The sequence below is a fragment of the Geotrypetes seraphini genome, chromosome 1 (genome assembly GCF_902459505.1).
Source record: "Geotrypetes seraphini chromosome 1, aGeoSer1.1, whole genome shotgun sequence".
Lineage (NCBI taxonomy): Eukaryota > Metazoa > Chordata > Amphibia > Gymnophiona > Dermophiidae > Geotrypetes > Geotrypetes seraphini.
Window position 1 is genome coordinate 182,668,684 of NC_047084.1, and position 19,986 is coordinate 182,688,669.

The following is a 19,986-nucleotide window of genomic DNA, read 5'->3' on the forward strand; positions in this document are numbered from 1 at the left end:
CTGAGCATCGTGTCAAGGTTTCTCGGGGCAAGGTGCGTCAGTCTCGGCGTCTATCCTCGTCTGACTCCTCGCCCCTTCCATCGAGGCATGCTTCACCCTCGAGCCGGCCTCGGTCGAGGCGTCTTACGCCCTCGCCTAGGCGACTTGCGAAGCGCCCCCGGGACTCTCCCCTGAGGCGGGGTAGGTCCCCGGGTCCTCGCACTACCGGGTCCATTAAAACCTCGGACCTCATCTTGTCCAACCTGAGTCTGCTCAGGTCGCCTGTCCGGTCAGGGACCCCGATCCGAGAGGAGCGGACCTCAGGGGGTCCTGCCTCCTTTTCTCGGGGCTTGTCTTCGGGCTGGGGGTCTCCGGGATGGTGTCATCAGACCTCGGCGGCCTGGACCCCGGGGTCCTCCCCTCCGGGGACTTCTAAGCGCAGGCTCTCGTCGACCCCCCCACCCTGTTCTTTTAGCAGGGCTTCTTTGGCGTCCATGCTTGTGGATAAGGATATGCTGGCGCAGTATTCCAGGGAGGCTTCCCCCTCCTTTTCGGCTGCCTTGCGGTCTCGTTCGACCACTCCCCTTGAGGGGCATTCCAAGGGCAGGCTCTCTTCCTTTACCAGATTTGTTCAGGATATGGGAAAGGCGTTAAACTTGGACCTATAGTCGGATTCCAAGTATACCAAGGAATATTTGGAGGAGATGGAATTTCCCTACCCTCCTAGGGAGTCCTTGAGGCTCACCTTGAATCCAGTGTTGCATCAGACTTTCTTTCGTAATCTGGAGACTCCTTATGCTATTCCGGCCATTCCATCCAAAATGGAGTCTTGATACCGGACGGTGCCCTGCAAGGGGTTTGAGAAGGCGCAGCTTTCTCACTAGTCCTTGGTGGTGGAATCTACACTCAAGAAGTCTCACCCGTCCAAGGTGTATGCAGCTGTCCCGCCAGACCGGGAAGGCCGGACTTTGGATAAGTTTGGGAGACACCTGTATCAGAACTCCATGATGGCGAACAGGGTCCTGAATTATAACTTTACTTCTACGTCCTATCTCAAGTGGTGTGTTAAGTCCCTTCCATCTTTCGAGGACGATTTGCCTGCCAAGCACCGTGCGGAGTTTCGCGGGCTTGTGGATACTTTGTCGCAGCTTCGGCTGTACATGTTCCAGGCCTCCTACAATGCGTTTGAGCTCTCCTCAAGGGTCTCGGCCTTCGCGGTGGCCATGCATCGCCTGTCGATATGGACCCCAACCTGCAGGATCGGTTGGCCAATCTTCCATGCTTGGGAAACGAGCTGTTCGATGATTCCATCGAAGCTGCTACAAACTGCCTCTCAGAACACGAACGCTCCTTCGCTTCCTTGGTTTGGGCTAAGGCAAAACCTGCTCCGCCCAAGTCCTATAGGCTGCCTCCTTGGCACTACCCGCAGAAATCGACGCCGGTGTTCTATCGCCCTCCCCCTCGGCGTCCGCAGCATCAGAGGGCCCCTCCTAAGCTCCAGACCCCTGCGGCGTCTAAGCCACCGCTGTCTTTTTGACAGGCCCGGCGGGAGGGGGCTGGCCTCCCCCACCCTGGGTATTCCCCCTCTGCCTCTCGGGGGACGTCTCCGCGCCTTTTATCAGCTTTGGGCGGAGATTACTGCGGACTCCATCCTCGAGACACCCAAGTCTCCAGTTATAAATTCCACGATCGGGGTGCAAGAAATGATAGGAGATGCCGGTCCCTGGCAGCTGGTAACCTCCTCCACGGGAAAACGGAGAAACCCCCCCCCCCCTTTTCTCACTTCCCTTTTCTTTTTGTCCCAAACAGGGTAGCTCACCACAACTCAGCCTGAAAAACAGATACCACATCTTGCAGGACATTACTACCGAGGAGGTAGCGGAAGAGGCTCGGGAAGACACCCAGCGCACAACTTGGACTCCAAAGCACGCTGATCAGCCCCCCCGGAAGGAGCGCAGAGTGGTAGTCATTGGGGACTCCATGCTGCGAGGAACCAAGGGTCCAATTTGCAGACCAGATTTGCAGTCAAGGGAGGTCTGCTGTCTCCCTGGAGCCAGGATTCGTGACGTCACCACCTGTCTCGATAAACTACTAAAACCTAATGACCATTTCCCTATGCTTCTTATCCATGTAGGTACAAACGACACTGCAAGGAACACCTCAGAGAACATACCCGATGACTTCAGAGCCCTGGGTAGGAAGCTGAAGCAAACAGGTGCACAGGTGGTCTTCTCATCCATCCTCCCAGTTAGAGACAGAGGAAGAGCCAGGGAAGAACGCATCCAACGTACCAACGAGTGGCTTCGCAACTGGTGCATAGAGATGAACTTTGGATTCCTGGACCATGGAAAGGCACTCCAGGGACTGCAGGGACCGGACGGACTTCACCTGGCCAGAAGAGGTAAAAACGTACTTGGACACCGTCTAGCCCGCCTACTTCGCAGGGCTTTAAACTAGGTAAGCTGGGGGTGGGTATCCACTCACATTCCAGAGCAGTAAGGAATCATCCTGTGGAGGCGAGACACAACCGCCCTTCTGAGCCCAAGGTAAGCACCCATAATACGCATGACAGCCCTAGCAAACACAAGGGATGGAGGGCCATGAATGTCAATGCACACAGTTTAGGCATTGCTTCCAGTACAGGTAATCGAGGCCAGCAGCGTGCCAGATTTTAAGAATAAATGGGACGCCCATGTGGGATCCCTACGTGGGTCAGGGTAAAACATTGGCTAATCTTAAGGGGAGGGTCTATAGAGTGGGCAGACTTGATGGGCCTTGGCCCTTTTCTGCCGTCATCTTTCTATGTTTCTATCCGAGAAGGGTACTTCCGGGCTTCCCCCCAGACAGGCCTCCAGGAGAGTCTCTTTCCGACAGGGCGCAGCTTCCCCTACTACTTCAGGAAGCGCAAGCCCTCCTTCGTCTGCGGGCGGTGGAGGAGGTTCCCCCTTGTAAACGGGGCTCCGGAATGTATTCCTGGTACTTCCTGGTTCCCAAAAAGACCGGGGACCCTCGTCCTATCCTGGATCTGCTGAAGTTGAACAAGTTCCTAGTTCGGGAGAAGTTCTGCATGCTTTCGCTTCCCATTTTGTATCCCTTGATGGACGAGGGGGACTGGTTGTGTTCCCTGGACCTGAAGGAAACCTACACACATTCCAATCCACCCGGCTTCTCGACGGTTTCTTCGTTTTCAAGTGGGGAACCTTCATTTGCAGTATCTGGTCCTCCCATTCGGGCTCGCTTCGTCCCCACGGGTCTTCACGAAGTGCCTCGTGGTGGTGGCGGCGGCCTTGCGGTCGCAGGGCCTTCAGGTTTTCCTGTACCTTGACGATTGGCTTATCAAAGCTCTATCAAGGGAGGGAGTTATTTCAGCGACTCGTTGGATTATTATCTTCCTTTAGCATCTGGGTTTCGAGATAAACTTCCCAAAGTCCCAGCTGTGCCCATCTCAGTCCCTGCAATTTATCGGGGCTGTGCTGGACACGGTCCGCCTCCGGTCGTTTTTACCTCTGCCTTGACAGGCCGCCCTCCTGCAGCTGAGTCAGCTGGTGTCCCAGAGATCGTCGGTCTAGGCCAAGCAGATGATGATCCTCTTGGGGCACATGGCCTCCACTGTTCATGTCACGCCGTTCGCCAGGTTACATCTTCGTGTTCTTCAATGGACTCTGGCGTCTCAGTGGCGGCAGGATCGGGATCCCGCTTCTCGGCATATTGCGGTGACTCCCTCCTTGCGATGCTTGTTCCGTTGGTGGGCCAGCTCGTCCAATCTGTCCAGAGGTTTGCTCTTTCTCGTGCCCCCCCACATCAGAAGGTTCTGACGACGGACTCCTCGGCGTACGCCTGGGGAGCGCATCTCGACGGCCTTCTGACTCAGGGTCTTTGGTCGAGTGCGGACCGTCGCTGCCACATCAACCTCCTGGAGCTCCAGGCCATTTACAGTGCCGTGGTGGCTTTTCATCATTTTCTGCAGGATCGCGTGGTCCTGGTGCGTACGGACAACCAGGTGGCGATGTATTATGTGAACAAGCAGGGGGGTACGGGTTCCCTATCTCTTTGCAGGGAAACCCTTTGTCTTTGACAGTGGGCATTGCGCCACAACATCTTCCTTTGGGCGGTGTATATCCAGGGCGAGCAGAATTGTCTGGCGGACAAGTTGAGTCGCCTTCTTCAGCCGCAAGAATGGTCGCTCCATTCTCGCACTCTGCAGCAGGTGTTTGTTTGATGGGGCACTCCGCAGATAGATCTGTTCGTTTCGCCCCTCAATCACAAGTTGCCTCGATTCTGCTCCAGGATGTACTCCCCGGATCGTCTCGAGGCGGATGCTTTCCTTCTCGATTGGACGGGAAGGTTCCTCTACGCGTTTCCTCCCTTCCCTCTGATTCTCAGGACACTGGTACATCTCAGGTCGGTTCGCGCCACCATGATCTTGATAGCTCCTCGGTGGCCCTGGCAGCCGTGGTTCTCCCTGCTCCTCCAGCTCAATGTCAGGGAGCCTCTACTTCTACCTGTTTTTCCTTCTTTGCTGTCTCAGAGTCGGGGTTTGCTGCTGCATCCCAATCTGTAATCTCTGCAATTGACAGCGTGATTTCTTTCCACCTGACTCCTTCCTTTGAGGTCTCTCAGTCGGTGCAGGATGTTCTTTACACTTCTCGGAAGGCCTCAACTAGGCTGTGCTATTCCCAGAAGTGGACTCGATTCGCCACGTGTTTGCTTCTTGCCGCGTGGAGCCTCTATCTGTCTCTTTGTCCTCGGTGCTGGATTTGCTTCATTTGTCTCGGTCTGGCCTTAAGACGAATTCGATTCGAGTCCATCTCAGTGTGATTGCTGCCTTTCACCGGCAGCTTGATGGGAAATCCCTCTCGGTCCACCCGATGGTTTCTCGCTTTATGAGGGGCCTCTTGAATGTCCATCCTCCTCAAGCCTCCCCCTGTGGTATGGGATTTAAATGTGGTTCTCGCTCAGTTGATGATGCCCCCCTTTGAACCCATTGATAAGGCTCTTCTGAAATTCCTTACTTGGAAAGTGATGTGCCTGATTGCTCTCACGTCTGCTCGTAGAGTGAGTGAGCTGCAGGTTCTGGTTGCGGACCCGCCTTTTATCTTTTTTCACCATGACAAGGTGGTCCTGCGTACCCATCTGAAGTTCATGCCCAAGGTGGTGTCGGTTTTCCACCTCAACCAGGCCATTGTTCTTTCGGTGTTTTTTCCAAAGCCCCATTCTCATCCTGGTGAAGTGGCGCTTCACATTCTTGACTGTAAGAGGGCGTTGGCCTTTTACCTGCAATGCACCCAGTCTCATCGGACGGCTCCTCAACTTTTCATCTCTTTTGATCCTAATCGGTTGGGCCGTCCTGTTTCCAAGCGCACCTTATCCAACTAGTTGGCTGCTTGTATTTCCTTCTGCTAATCTCAGGCTGGGCTCTCGCTGCAAGGTCGGGTCACAGGGCATAAAGTCCGAGCAATGGCGGCGTCTGTCGCTTTCCTCGGGTCCACGCCTATTGAGGACATCTTCAGGGCCGCCACTTGGTCTTCGGTTCATACCTTCACCTTTCACTACTGTCTGGATGCCTTTTCCAGGCGCGACAGCCAATTTGGCCAGTCGGTTTTGCATAATCTGTTTTCCTAAATTGCCAACTCTCCCTCCATCCCTTTTTTTTAGTTAGCTTGGAGGTCACCCAAATGTAGAAAATATGCTGCCTGCTTGTCCTGGGATAAAGCACAGTTACTTACCGTAACAGATGTTATCCAGGGACAGCAGGCAGATATTCTCGCAACCCTCCCACCTCCCCAGGTTGGCTTCTTTGCTGGCTATCTGAACTGAAGACCACGAGGAGGGGATGTGCCCTCTAGTGAAGTGGGAAGGGACACGCATGCGTGGGCAGCACTAGCAATCTTTGAGATCTTCAATCAAGTTTGCTTGAAAAGCTGTCCGCGACGGGGCTCCGTGGATGATGTCACCCACATGTAGAGAATATCTGCCTGCTGTCCCTGGATAACACCTGTTACGGTAAGTAACTGTGCTTTCTTAGGTGTACGGTATGAATAATACTTGAATAACTGGCTTTGGTAAATTGACTTCCTAAAACTTCTTTGATTTGCTTGGCAGTCATACAGTTCTGCTTTCTGTTGAGGTGGGCTGAGATCTACATGGTGTCTTTTCAGCATCGGTTTTTTTTAAAGATGCGGATCTTATGCCTGTCTCCACTCTCAAACTTTATAAGGATTATATACACACATTCAGCTTCACAAGCAGGGCTGTGGAGTCGGTAGATAAATGTTCCGACTCCGACTCCTCAGTGTTTTGTACTTCTGACTCCGACTCCAAGTACCCAAAATTTCCTCTGACTCCGACTCCACAGCACTGGTTAATTTTCAAATTGTTAAAATGGAATGTCAAACTAAACTAAACTAAATCTTGGGTTTATCTCCACAATGTGGAGCTCGGCACGGTTTACAGGGGTTGGGATAGAACGGAACTCCAATGGAATTATAGAAATAAGTATAAAGAGAGGTTAGGGCTTAGAATACCAGAGAGGGGGAGAGGTTACATTTTGGAGAAGAGCCAAGTTTTCAGATGCTTACGGAATAGTTGAAGGGAGCCCAAAATTAGTGGATGGGCACCAAAATTTCTCCCTGCCTGAGTGCAATTTACAAATACTTGAGCTATTGAGGATTCCCAAGCCCTGCCACCTGAAGACATCTTCCTGCAGTCTGGCAACCCAAAATCTCCAAGCTTTGCAGCCAATGGCAATATCCTCAAGCTGCCACTGCTTTCATGCATGCATGAAAGCCAAGGTGGGGGTGGGGGCAGGGAGGAGGGAAGGCAGCAGCTCTGCAATATTGCTGCCAGCTGCAGAACTTGGGAAGTTGGAGAGGAGGAGGTGGCCGTCAGTTGGTGAGGCTTGGGGATCCCTACTAGCTACAGCAGAGGAGATGTTCATTTTGAGGGAGCCTAAGCTCAAAGTGGGAGGCCCAAAAAAGCAGTAATATTTACCCTGACTGAACGATCTTCCACGTGCGCCGCTGACAGCTGATGCAGCATCCCCACTGATGAGGCTCACCGTAGCTGTAATAGAAGTGAATGGGAAAACCAGGAGCGAGCATCCCTGCTCATCAGTGGGGATATGGAAGTCTGTGGCTGCTCCTACTGTCAGCAGTGCACGTGGAGAATTACTGCTTTTTTGGGTTCCTCTCCACAGTGTGCTTTTAATTAAGATTTATTATTAGATACGTACATCTTCTATATTAATGATTGCAAATTTGGGACCTGCTCAGCCTTTTTTTTTTTTGCTCATCAGCTAATGTTAGTGCGGCCCCAGAAAATTTTTTTTTGTCCAATGTGGCCCAGGGAAGCCAAAAGGTTGGACACTGCTACCCTACTCCTTCACCAACAACAACCTACTCCTTTAACAACAACTTAACTTTGAATGGTGTGGATGGTACAGTGTTAAGAAGATATGCTAATGTCTGGTGCTTCAGATGGACAGCTTAAGATATACAATGGGTCCAGGTGTACAGATATTGCTTCTGAATAGCATACCATGTGTGTTTTGGAAAATTACCCTCATAAGGACCTCCCTTCTTGTCAAAATATTTCTGTACAATATCTGTGAGTTCTTGAAAATCAAAAGGGTTCATATTTGAGGCTGCAGAAGTCTGCCTTGGTTCGTGGGCCTTGCTCATACATTTATATGGCCTTCTAAATGTCTCTGTCTGTGTGTAGATTGAAATGCTCCCACTTATGAAAGAGGGACACTTTAGTAATAGGTAGAAAAAATGAGGTAAAGCATGTTAGGAAAGAGTCACCGGCATAAAGAATACACTTATGCCCACACCTGCCGACACTGGTTACTACCTGAAATTTACAGGCAGAAGTTTAGCAGGAAAAAAATATAAGAAGTTTGTTAAAGAGGAGAGATGTCAGCTGCCAGTTCTAGTCCAATGTGCATTGGGCCTTTCACCAGGGCAGAGACTGACAAGAAATAGAATTAAAAGTATAAGGTAAAAAAAAAGTAAAAGTTATTAGTGCAGATGTGACGTGTCTTAATGGAGTGACTGTTTTAACTTCGGACCATGCTTTTCTTCAGAGCAGCTCAAATATTCTTACATGCAACACATTCTAGCAAGCCTATAATAGCAAATCATAAAATGCAAACAGGTAAAACTACAAAGACTTTTGATATTAAAATCTCACCAAATATAGGGAAGAAGTAGGGAATTACAGAAGTCTGACTTCTGTAGGGAATTACAGAAGTCTGACTTCTGTGGTAAGCAAATTAATGGAAATGCTTTTAAAACAGAGAATGGTGAAGTTTCTGAAATCCTGTGGATTACAGGACTGGAGGCAACATGGATTCACTAGAGGTAGGTCTTGTCAGACAAATCTGATCAATTTCTTTGACTGGTTGACCAGAGAAGTGGATAGAGGGAGTACGCTAGATGTGGTGTATTTAGATTTTAGCAAAGCCTTTGACAGTGTTCCACACAGATGTCTAATAAATAAACTGAGTGCCCTCGGGATGGGTCTCAAAGTGATGGGCTAGGTCAAGAACTGGTTGAGTGGAACGTGAAAAAAGGTAGTGATCAATGGAGATCGCTCTGAGGAAAGGGATGTTATTTTTTATAAACTATATTGCTGAAGGGCTGTCTGGTAAGATTTGTCTCTTTGCGGATTATAACAAAATCTGCAATAGAGTAGACACCCAGGATGGTGTGAACAACATGAAGAAAGATCTGGCAATGCCGTATTCTAAACAGAAGGGTAGTATCCATCTCGAGCCCACTGTGGTAAGGACATCTACCCCTACCCAGAGATCAATCCTGGACTTCACCGCTTTCTCCCTTTAACCCCGTTGGTTTACTTGGTGGTTTTCTTGAGCTTTCCCCGGCTTGAAGAGCAACTGGGGATGTCGAGCTAGAGGTTTCTCTCCCCTCCAGTGGCTATTCTGCAGCCGCACCCTGTGCAGCTTGCAGTCCAGTCAGGGGAAGTCTGTGAAAGTGGACGCTTGGGAGGTCCCGAATCAGGGGTTTGGACTCGTGAGAGTTGAGGTGAAGCAGGGAGCTATGCGAGCCAGCTTGCCAGCTAGCTCTGAACCAACAAAGTCGGCAGCGATTACCCTTGAGAGAATTTGAGAGTCTTTCAAGCGGTTGAATTGCGAGATGGCCAGATCTTCACAAGAAATAATAACACTTGTAAGTATGGTAGACGTCTTGGGGAAGTCCTTGGATAAAATTGGCGAAGATTTTTCTAAGGCGATAAAAATCGTAAAGGACGATGTGGCAGGCATTCAAGTGCTAACTAATAGTATGGTTAATGAGAGAACTGTGTTGAGCAGAAAAATTAAGCAGTTGGAGAATTATAATCAAAGAGTAAGTGTCCGCTTATTGAACTTTCCAAAGGCTTTTGGGGTGACACCCATAGATATGTGGAAGAGATACCTAATTGAAATACTAAAATTTTCCCCAGAGCATATTCCACCACTAAATCGAATTTACTATTTACCTACAAAAAAAATTGCTGGATCTATCCCAGGAGCTGAGGAATTTTCACAACCAGATCCATTTAATGTTACTGAACTATTAGAAGCTACAGTTTCTGAATTGTCAGAGAGAGCCACATTGTTCATATTTTTTGTCTTTGAACAAGATATGAATGCAATTATGAGATTGTATTTTCAAAATCCTCAATCATTGTTTCATAGAAAAAAAACTATGGATGTTCCCTGATGTTACTAGAATAACGCAGGAACGAAGAAAATTATTTCTTGCTATGAGGAATGAGATTTTAATCCTTGGAGTGACATTTTTGCTGGCATACCCGTGCAAATGCCTGATAAAATATCAAGGAGCTAAATATGTCTCTATACACCAGAACAGTTGTCAGCTTTCCTAGATGTGAAGAATCTAGCTAGCAGAAAGGGGGGGGGGAGGTTAAAGCTGTTAAGTCTTTTCCAAATTTGTATTTTTGTTCTTTGCTTTTTTTCTCTTCATTCTATTCAATCCTCCTCCCTTTTGAGTTTGTGGTCTAAGAAAGATTATTTCATCTAGAGATTCATCGAGGAGGCCTGCAAGATGGTGGAGGCACAGGAGCACCAGCAATCCAGAAGGGAACCAACAGAGGGAGGACAGAATGCACCAGATCCCGGGGGGGAAGGACCGTGCGGAGGAACTGAGCGGGCAGAGGGGGCAGAGACCCATCTGAACTTGTAGGAAGGATTGGAGGATCGAGTCACTGATACGGACCTGAGACTCAAGAGGAAGCTGAGGAAAGGCAAATCTGCAATCGTAGTGGGAGACTCAATCCTGAGAGAAGTGGACAGTCACGTAGCAGGAGGCAGAGAGGTCCGACTAGTGACATATTTCCCAGGGGCGAGGACAAAGGACATCTCCGACAGAATTGAGAGAATCCTGGAGGGAGCTGAGACGGAGGAGACAGCAGTGATAATCCACGTTGGAACCAACGACGTCAGCAGAAGGAACTACAACAGGACTACACTGACCGAGCAGTTTAAGATCCTGGGGAGGAAACTGAAGCTGAGGACAAGGACGATAGCCTTCTCAAAAATCCTGCCAGTACCAAGGGCGGATGCAAGGAGGCAGACCGAGCTGCAAGCAATAAACGGTTGGCTTAGGAGATGGTGCGATGAGGAGGGTTTCCACTTTGTACGGAATTGGACAACCTTCCTGGGGAAAAGCAAGCTCTCCAGGAGAGACGGACTGCACCTGAGCACGGCTGGGACGAGGATGCTGGCACGCAACATCCAGAACGGCATAGACATGGCTTTAAACTGAGGACAAGGGGAAAGCTGATAGTTGATCCGACATCGACACATCGGACTAGAGTATCAAACAAGGATACTGAACCGGGAAAAGGCGATAGAAGACTCGAGACGGAGTGGACTTTTTTTTTTTTAAAAACCCAAAGATGCGATGCAGGGGCCCAAGGAACTAATGAAACTAAAGAGCGCAAAAAGGAGGAAACAGCCAGAGCCAGAGGGACATCCAAAAATGGTGAAGCAGGCTGAGGACGAGATAGACGCACCACAGGAGGGGGATGAGGATGAGACAGACACACCGCAGGAGGAGGATGGACGGAATGAGGCTCGGGGACTGGCAGCCCATGAAGGGGTCGGCAGGAGCACCAAACCACGAGGAAAACAAACAGAGAAGGTAAACAACAGGGACTTAAATTGCCTATACACTAATGCTAGGAGCCTAAGGACCAAAATGGGGGAGCTAGAAGTTATAACCAGTAAGGAGGACCTAGACATAATTGGAGTCAGAGACATGGTGGTCCGAGGACAATAAATGGGATGTGGTCCTACCAGGGTACAAACTGTATAGGAGGGACAGGACACATAAGAAGGGTGGAGGAATAGCGCTATATATAAAGGACTCCATTCCTTCAACCAGGATGGAAACAACAGTAAGGGCGGACGGCTTGGAATCACTATGGGTAAAGCTGACAGGAGGAAATGGAGCAGACATAAAATTGGGACTGTACTATCGCCCACCAGGACAACTGGAGGCAAATGACCAGGACCTGGAGGCTGAATTGAGGCAGGTATGTAAAAGCGGAAATGTGGTGGTGATGGGGGATTTCAACTACCCTGGGATATACTGGAGCATTGGACACTCAAATTGCACGAGAGAAACAAAGTTCCTGGAGGCAGTAAGGGACCGTTTCATGGAGCAGCTGGTCATGGAACCAACAAGAGGAGATGCCACCCTTGACCTAATCCTCAACGGGCTACGGGGACCCGCAAAGGAGGTGGTAGTACTAGAGCCACTAGGAAACAGCGATCACAACATGATCCAGTGCAAGCTAGAAATGGGAACATCAAAAGTGAAAAGAACTATAACAACAGTACTCAATTTTAGAAAAGGAAATTACGAGGCCATGAGGAAAATGGTGGGAAAGAAACTCAGCAACAGCTCAGGGAAGATGGAGACCGTAGAGGAAGCCTGGGCCCTATTCAAGGGCACGGTGCACGAAGCACAAAACCTGTATGTCCCCAGGTTTAGGAAAGGGTGCAAAAAAAAATCGAACCAAAAACCCGGCGTGGATAACAAATGCAGTGAGAAAGGCGATAAGTGACAAGAAAACATAATTTAGAAAATGGAAAAAGGACCAAACTAAGGACAACCAGAAGGAGCACAAAAGGCACCAAAAGGACTGTCACCGAGTGGTTAGGAAAGCAAAAAGAGAATATGAGGAGAGACTGGCAGGGGAAGCAAAAAACTTCAAACCATTCTTCAGGTATGTGAAGGGGAAACAACCAGCCAGGGAGGAAGTGGGACCTTTGGACGATGGAGACAGGAAGGGAGTGGTTAAAGAGGAAAAAGAGATAGCTGACAGGTTAAACAAGTTCTTCTCGTCAGTCTTCACGAGAGAGGACACATCCAATATCTCAGAACCCGAGGAGAACATAAACGGAGACCATGATGAAAAGCTGGTCCAACTAGAAGTAAGCAAAGAGGATGTTCTCAGACAGACTGAAGAGCGACAAATAACCAGTCCGGACGGCATCCACCCAAGGGTATTCAAGGAACTGAGAAACGAAATAGCAGAAACACTACGCCAAATTTGTAACCTATCCTTGAAAACTGGGGAGACCCAGAGGACTGGAAAATAGCCAATGTCACGCCCATCTTTAAGAAGGGATCAAGGGGTGACCTGGGAAACTACAGGCCGGTGAGCTTGACCTCGGTTCCAGGAAAGATGATGGAAGCACTGGTCAAGGACACAATCTACGAACACATAGAAAACAATGGACAACTGAAGGCGAGCCAGCACGGCTTCTGCAAGGGAAGGTCATGCCTCACGAACTTACTGTATTTCTTTGAGGGAATAAACAGCCAGTTGGATAAAGGGGAATCCATAGACATCATTTACCTTGACTTCCAAAAGGCCTTCGACAAGGTACCTCACGAAAGACTGCTTAGGAAGCTGTGAAGCCACGGGGTGCAGGGGGATGTCCACCGATGGATCAAACACTGGCTGGCAGGCAGGAAACAGAGGGTTGGAGTAAAGGGCCATTACTCAGACTGGCAATGGGTCACGACTGGAGTTCCACAGGGGTCGGTGCTGGGACCGCTCCTGTTCAATATATTTATCAACGACCTGGAGACGGGGATGAAATGTGAGGTTATTAAATTTGCTGATGACACCAAACTCTGCAGCAGGGTTAGAAACACGGAAGACTGTGAAGACCTGCAAAGAGACCTAACGAGACTGGAAGAGCGGGCAAAAAAGTGGCAGATGAGTTTTAACATAGAGAAATGCAAGGTCATGCATGTAGGGGAAAAGAACCCGATGTTCAGCTACAAAATGGGAGGATCACTGCTAGGGGTGAGCAACCTTGAAAGAGACCTGGGGGGTGATGGTGGACACAACATTGAAAGCATCAGCACAATGTGCGACAGCCTCAAAGAAAGCGAACAGAATGTTAGGTATCATTAAAAAGGGTATCACGACCAGGACGAAGGAAGTCATCATGCCGCTATATCGTGCAATAGTGCGCCGACATCTGGAGTACTGTGTCCAGTACTGGTCGCCGTACCTCAAGAAGGACATGGCAGTACTTGAGGGGGTCCAGAGGAGAGCAATTAAACTGGTAAATGGTATGGAAAACTTTTCATACGCTGACAGGTTGAAAATGCTGGGGCTGTTCTCCCTGGAAAAGCGGTGACTTAGAGGAGACATGATAGAAACATTCAAAATCCTGAGGGGCATAGAAAAGGTGGACAGGGACAGATTCTTCAGACTGTGGGGAACCACAAGTACAAGGGGGCACTCGGAGAAATTGAGAGGGGACAGGTTTAGAACAAATGCGAGGAAGTTCTTTTTACCCAGAGGGTGGTGGACATGGAACGCGCTTCCGGAGGTTGTGATAGGCCAGAGCACACTACAGGGTTTCAAGGAAGGTTTAGATAGGTTCCTAAAGGATGAGGGGATTGAGGGTTACAGATAGATGTAGAGGTAGGTTACAGAAATGGTCAGGAACCACTTCACAGGTCACAGACCTGATGGGCCGCCGTGGGAGCAGACCGCTGGGCGTGATGGACCTCTGGTCTGACCCAGTGGTGGCAACTTCTTATGTTCTTATTTTTTTCTTGTTTAATATAATGGTAAATTGCTAGTTTGTATTTTGCTGTTTTCCATCTGTTTTTCTTGTACAAGAGATATTCTTGTGAATTATGTTAAAATTTCAATAAATCAATTGAAAAAAAAAAAAATGCAAGGTCATGCATTTGGGTTGCAAAAACCTGAGGGAACAATAAAGTTTAGGGGGTGAAGAACTTAAGTGCACAACAGAAGAGCGGGACTTGGGTGTGATTGTATGTGATGATCTTAAGATGGCCAAATAGGTTGAAAAGGTGACAGTGAAAGCTAGAAGGATGCTAGGGTGCATAGAGAGAGGTATGGCCAGTAGGAAAAAGGAGGTATTGATGCCCCAGTGTAAGACTCTGGTGAGACCTCATTTAGAATATTGTGTACAATTCTGGAGGCTGCACCTTCAAAAAGATATAAAAAGGAAGGAGTTTGTTCAGAGGAAGGCTACTAAAATGGTGTGTGGTCTTCGTCATAAGACGTATGGGGACAGATTTAAAGATCTCAATCTTTGGAAGAAAGGCGGGAGAGAGGAGTGATGTTTAAATGCCTAGGTTTCAAGTTTAATTAAATTTTGATATACCGACCATCGACATGCACCTGGCCGGTTTACAAAGCTAAAAATAATGTTACAATAAATTTTAAAATGAGGGTAAGAGGAAAAAAATATTGTGAACATTAAATAGACAAATTACAAATGCAAACATGAGCTGAAGATAAAGAGGGAGGAAAGTTAATAATTACATCATTAAAATAAATTAATTAGGGGAAGAAGGGGGGGGGGCGGAATAAAACACTAGGAAAAGGGATATCTTCTTAAAAGCGGTTTGTTTAATATACTGCTGTACTGTTGATAAAGAAGATTTTAAATGCTATGGTATGCATCTTGTAATAAGAACGTTTTTAGTTTAGTCTTAAATTGTCAAGTGAATTTTCATGGCGGAGTTGAGGTGGTATGGCGTTCCATAAAGTTGAGCTATGTGATGTAAATGTGCATGAGTCGAGTCACATTTGAAAGAAAGCTCTGGATTGAGAGGGCATAGGATGAAGTTAAGAGGTGATAAGCTCAGGAGTAATGTAAGGAAATACTTTTTTTTATAGAAAGGGTGGTAGTTGCATGGTGGAGACAGAGACTGTGTCTGAATTCAAGAAAGCCTGGGATAGGCACGTGGGATCTCTTAGAGAGAGGAAGAGATAATGGTTACTGCAGATGGGCAGACTGAATGGTCCATTTGACCTTTGTCTGCCATCATGTTTCTGTGTTGATTGCCATGGGTTTGTGTCTACTTCACGTTTATTTTGTGGCGCTTGGTGCTTGGGTACTATCTGTAGGTAGAGCTAAGGACTCAGAGCCAGTGAAGTACAGCAGAGGCACAGAGAAAAAAATGCGGAGTGGATTCCTTCTGCAGATGGCACACTGCCAAGGGGACACAACCCGCTTGTCTAGAATGTCTCACCTATCTACTGGAAAAGGACTTAGCAGGGTAAGTACATAATCTCTCTGGTGGGCAGAGACAGTGTCCCTATTCTCAAAGGCATGAATACTCGCCTGCTTCTTGCCCTGCCCAGCAGTCCCAGTTCCAGTGTTCCCATCCCATCATTAGAAGTTCCAGCTGACTTCCCAGTCAAAGCAGGGGATGAGCTTTTGATTGGCTTCAGTATAGCGTAGCTGTCATTAAAGTAACTGTCCTGGGTGACCTACCGGTGGGAGGGAAGCCGATTTTTTTTTTTTTTTTTAAATCTTCAAAGGTGACCCCCTTTATCTCTGATCAGTGGGTTCTTCAAATAGTCTTCCTCAAAGTTGCACTCTGAATTGGTATTAACACTTACCAGCATAATTTCTCACTTTCAGCACAGAAAAATGGGGGGATTTTATTCTATCCAAGGCCTAAGGCCCTGAGCAAATTCTTGGTCACAGAAAAATTCAGGATTCTTTCCCTGGGACCCCTCCTCCCATGATTCAGAAAAGATTGGCTGTGTTGTCTGGATTTCAGATGCCTATAACCGGCATATGAATACTTTCCAGTCATAGGAAATATCTCGGATTTTGAATAAGGAAATACCATTTATCCCAGGACAAGCAGGCAGCCTATTCTCACATGTGGGTGATGTCATCCACGGAGCCCAGATGCGGATAGCCTCGCAAGCAGACTTGCTTGAAGAAACTCAGAAGTTTGGAGTCTTCCACACCGTGAGTGCCTTCCCGCCCAGCACAGGGCGCGTCTCCTCAGTTCTTAGTTTTCCACAGAGCCGAGAAGTCCGTCATTGACCTCGGAAGGAGCGTAGAGTGGTGGTCATCGGAGACTCCATGCTAAGGGGCACCGAAGGACCAATTTGCAGACCAGATTTGCAGTCGAGGGAGGTCTGCTGTCTCCCTGGAGCCAGGATCCGGGACATCACCACCAGTATAGACAAACTTCTGAAACCTACTGACCATTTCCCTATGTTTCTCATTCATGTAGGTACCAACGATACTGCCAGAAGCACATCAGACAGCATCCCTGAAGACTTCGAGGCCCTGGGAAGAAAGCTGAAGCAGACAGGAGCACAGGTGGTCTTCTCATCAATTCTCCCGGTAAGAGACAAAGGCAGAGAAAGGGAAGAGCGTATCCATCGGACCAACGAGTGGCTTCGCGAATGGTGTTTAGAGATGAACTTTGGATTCCTAGACCACGGAGAGGCGCTACAAGGACTACAGGGACAAGACGGACTACACCTAACAAAGAGGGGCAAGAAAGTTTTTGGACATCGACTAGCACGCCTACTTCGGAAGGCTTTAAACTAGGTAAGTTGGGGGAGGGTTCATACACACATACAAGGGCAGCAAGGATCCACCCTGGGGAAGCAAGTAAATCCCACACTTTCGAGCCTAAGGTAAGTGCCCATAGTATACACATAAAAACAGGAGACAAACGAATGGGGATAGGCATCTCATCACAAATTTGGAGAGCAATGTATGTTAATGCACACAGCTTGGGCAACAAAATCCTGGAACTAGAAACAGAGATAAGGAATGCTGACCTTGACATAGTAGCGATATCCGAGACCTGGTTCACGGACTCGCATGAGTGGGATATGGTTATACCAGGCTACAATCTACTTCGTCGGGACAGAGAGGGCAAATTAGGAGGGGGGGTAGCACTATACACTAAGGATAATATCAAAACTACCAGGATCACAGAGATTAGATACACAGGGGAATCACTTTGGGTAAACCTGGCCAGAGGGAAAGAAAAATGCCTTTACCTCGGTGTGGTATACAGGCCTCCAAGACAGCAGGAAGACAAAGACAAGGAATTGATTGAGGACATAGAGAACATCACTCTGCGTGGTGACACAGTACTGTTAGGGGACTTCAACATGCCAGACGCAGACTGGAACACCCTCTCCGCGACTACGAGTGGCAGCAGAAGAATATTAACCTCCATTAAGGGTGCACAACTAAAACAAATGGTATTAGAGCCCACCAGGGAAAAAGCAATACTGGACCTGGTACTCACAAATGGAGACGGTGTCTCGGAAGTATCAGTGGGAGACACGCTGGCTTCCAGTGACCACAACATGGTATGGCTCAACCTCAGGATAGGCTTCTCTAAATCAAACACAGCAACGAAGGTCCTCAACTTTAAGGGCGCAGATTTTGACCACATGAGAGACTTTGTCCATCAGGAGCTGCAAAACCATGCAGTAACAGACAATCCGGAAACTATGTGGTCAAATCTAATATCCATCCTGAACGAAGCATCTAGCCGCTACATAAATACAGTAAGCAAACGCCGGAGAAACAAAAAACCACAATGGTTCAGCAAGGAAATTTCGGACCTCATAAAAAAGAAAAAAGAAGCATTTATCACCTACAAACATCTTGAGAAAAGAGAGGCAAAAGAAGACTATCTGGTCAGATCTAAGGCTGTCAAAAAGGCAGTCAGGGAAGCCAAACTTCAAACAGAGGAAGATCTGGCACGGAATATTAAAAAAGGGGACAAATCCTTTTTCAGGTACATTAGCGACAGGAAGAGAAACAAAGATGGGATAGTACGCCTTAGGCAGTCAGACGGAAACTACGCAGAATCTGATTATACCAAGGCAGAACTGCTAAACGAATACTTCTGCTCAGTATTCACCTGTGAAGCGCCAGGAGCTGGTCCGCAACTACAGATAAGAGACAGCCAAAATGATCTGTTTCATGATTACGAGTTTACACCCAGTAGTGTCTACCACGAACTTTCAAGACTCAAAGTAGACAAAGCCATGGGACCTGACAATCTACACCCCAGGGTACTCAGAGAACTGAGTGAAGTTCTGGCTGAACCACTATCCGTGCTCTTCAATCTTTCCATGCGCACGGGAAAAGTACCCCTAGACTGGAAAACAGCTAACGTAATTCCACTCCACAAAAAGGGCTGCAGAACAGAGGCAGAAAATTACAGACCGGTGAGTCATACATCCATAGTGTGCAAACTCATGGAAACACTGATCAAGCAGAAACTCGACGAGATTCTAGACGAAGAAAATTTACGAGATCCACACCAACATGGATTTACCAGGGGAAGGTCCTGCCAATCTAATCTGATTGACTTCTTTGACTGGGTGACCAGTTGTCTGGATGCCGGGGAGTCCCTGGATGTGATATATTTGGACTTCAGCAAAGCTTTTGATAGCGTCCCACACCGCAGGCTGTTGAACAAACTAAAATCGATGGGATTAGGGGATACATTCACTGCATGGGTAAAGGATTGGTTAGATGGTAGGCTTCAAAGGGTAATGGTAAACGGTACCCCCTCCAAAACATCAGCAGTAACGAGTGGAGTACCTCAGGGCTCCGTCTTAGGGCCGATTCTATTCAATTTATTCATAGGAGATTTGACCCAAGGGCTTAGAGGAAAAGTATCACTGTTTGCCGACGACGCCAAACTATGCAACATAGTAGGCAAAGGCAGTGTTCCTGACTTTATGATGCAAGACCTACAGAAATTGGAACAGTGGTCATCAACTTGGCAGCTAGGCTTCAATGCTAAAAAATGTAAAGTAATGCACCTAGGCAAAAAAAATCCACACAGAACTTACTCACTAAATGGTGAAACCTTGTCCAGGACCACGGTGGAACGTGATTTAGGAGTGATCATTAGCGATGATATGAAGGCTGCCAATCAGGTGGAGAAGGCTTCGTCCAGGGCAAGACAAATGATGGGCTGCATCCGGAGGGGTTTTGTCAGCAGAAAACCTGAAGTCATAATGCCACTGTACAGATCCATGGTGAGACCCCATCTCGAGTATTGTGTTCAATTCTGGAGACCACACTACCGGAAAGATGTGTTGAGAGTTGAGTCGGTTCAGCGTATGGCTACCAGGATGGTCTTGGGGCTCAGGGATCTCACGTATGAGGAAAGGTTAAAAAAATTGCGGATGTACTCACTGGAGGAGCGAAGAGAGAGGGGGGACATGATTGAGACCTTTAAGTATATCACAGGGCATATAGAGGTGAAAGATGATATCTTCAGTCTTACAGGGCCCTCGGTAACCAGAGGGCATTCGCTGAAAATCAGGGGAGGGAAGTTTCAAGGTGATGCTAGGAAGTATTTCTTCACCGAAAGGGTGGTCGATCATTGGAAAGAGCTGCCTCAGCAGGTGATTGAGGCCAGCAGCGTGTTGGATTTCAAGAGGAAATGGGATATTCACGTGGGATCTATAGGGGAGTAGAAGTCAGGGAGTGGGTCATTGGTATGGGCAGACTCGATGGGCTGTGGCCCTTTTCTGCCGTCAATTTCTATGTTTCTATGTTTCTACGCTGAACTTAGTTTGCTTCGTGCCTTCTCTCACTGCGGCTTGTGTTTTATTTTCTTATTACTGTGTCACTGTGCTTTTCTTTCGGTCATTGAAGAAAAAAAAAAAGTTGAA